The sequence below is a fragment of the Piliocolobus tephrosceles genome, chromosome 13 (assembly GCF_002776525.5).
Source record: "Piliocolobus tephrosceles isolate RC106 chromosome 13, ASM277652v3, whole genome shotgun sequence".
NCBI classification, from domain to species: domain Eukaryota; kingdom Metazoa; phylum Chordata; class Mammalia; order Primates; family Cercopithecidae; genus Piliocolobus; species Piliocolobus tephrosceles.
This window is the reverse complement of record NC_045446.1, coordinates 105,655,932-105,657,740: the sequence shown is the minus strand read 5'-3', so window position 1 is coordinate 105,657,740 and position 1,809 is coordinate 105,655,932. Positions and strand designations below refer to the sequence as shown.

Genomic DNA, 1,809 nt, shown 5'->3' with positions numbered 1-1,809 from the left:
TGAGGATTTTTCAGATAAATACAATAAACCTACTGACCAGGCAGCCAATAAATAAATATGTAAATAGATTTTCACCAAGTCACATAACCAAACTCTCAAAAGTCAAAAACAAAGAGAATTTTGAAAGGAACAAGAGGAGAGCAAAAATTATATACAAGAGAACCCTCATAAGACTATCTGTCAATTTCTGAGTAGAAACCTTGCAGACCAGGAGAAAGTGGGATGATATATTCAAAGTATTAACGGAGGCTTTCTGTCTGGTATCATCAGGTAAACCAAGATGGGTGCATACAAATACATCCAGGAGCTAATGAAGAAGAAGCAGTCTGCTATCTTGCACTTTCTTCTGAAGGTCTGCTGTTGGCAGTACTGGCAGTTCTCTGCTCTGCACAGGGATCCTGACCCCACCTGGCCTGATAAATTAGCATGCCAACTGGGCTACAAGGCCAAGCAAGGTTACATTATATACAGGATTTGTGTGCACCATGGTGGCCAAAACTGCCTAGTTCCTAAGGGTGCAACTTATGACAAGCCTGTCCGTCATGATGTTAACCAGCTAGTTTCCTTGAAGCCTTCAGTCCACTGCGGAGGAGTAAGCTGAACACCACTGTGGAGCTTTAAGAGTTCTGAATTCTAACTGGGTTGGTGAAGATTCCATATACAAATTTTTTGAGGTTATCCTAATTGATCCATTCCATAAAGCTATCAAAAGAAATCCTGACACCCAGTGAATCACAAACCAGTTCACAAGCACAGGGAGATGTATGGGCTGACATCTGCAGGCTGAAAGAGCCATGACTTTGGAAAGGGCCATAAATTCCATCACACTTTTGGTGGTTCTTGCCAGGCAACTTGGAGAAGGCACACTACTTTCCAGCTCTATTGTTACAAATAATGCAAGTAAAGTTTGTAAAATTCCTACATAATAAACAACTTAGGACAGTCGTGTCTGTCTATAGGTGTTATTTGTGTGTTAAAACTGGTCTTCAGATTGTTTCGTGAATGCTTTGTCAAATTATGAAAGTTAAAGTGCAGTAATGTTTGACAATGACTATGAGTGATGGTGTATCTTGTTTCTAATAAGATAAACTTTTTTTGTCTTTGCTCTGTCTTATTAGGAAGTTGTATGTCACTGTTTAAAACATATTGTGTGGTATAATAGGTTTAAAACAAATTCTTTAAAAGAGGAAAAGAGAAAAAAGTACTAAAGGAAAACAACAACTGCCAACAAAGAATACTATACCTGGCAAGGTAGTCATTTAGAAATGAAGGAGAGATAAGGACTTTTTCAGACAAACAAAAGCTGTGGGAGTTCATCACCATTAGACTTGCCTTACAAGAAATGCTAAATAGAATGCTCCAAGCTGAATAAAAAAGGATGCTAATTAGTGAAACAAAAATGCATGAAAGTATAAAACTCAGACGTAAGTGAATTTCATTGTAATCAATAAATCAAGTTTAATAGGAAAAAATCCTCACAATAATCCCATAATATAAATGATAGTTATAACTGTTATACAAATGAGGAGCAGAGGCTCTGAAGTGTAAACTAAATTATCCCCGATTTTGTGATTAGAATGTGACAGAGCCAAAGTTTGGTCCCAACTTTGTGCGACTCCAGAACCTGTGTTTTTAGCTTGAAATGACACCATATTTCATCTTGCGTATCTTCTCAGGTTGCTCCTTTTATCAGAAATGCACTTTCTTCTTATCGACTTATGGCAAAATCTTAACCATCTTTCAAGATCTGCCTTGCATGCCTCTTCTTCCATGAAGACTTCCCTAAAATGCTCAGTTGGAATTTATGCC

General features: G+C 37.6%; 1 pseudogene; it reads left to right on the top strand.

The window, feature by feature from the left end:
• Window positions 1-280: 280 nt before the first annotated feature.
• Window positions 281-895, top strand: LOC111540003 (annotated as a pseudogene).
• Window positions 896-1,809: the final 914 nt, after the last annotated feature.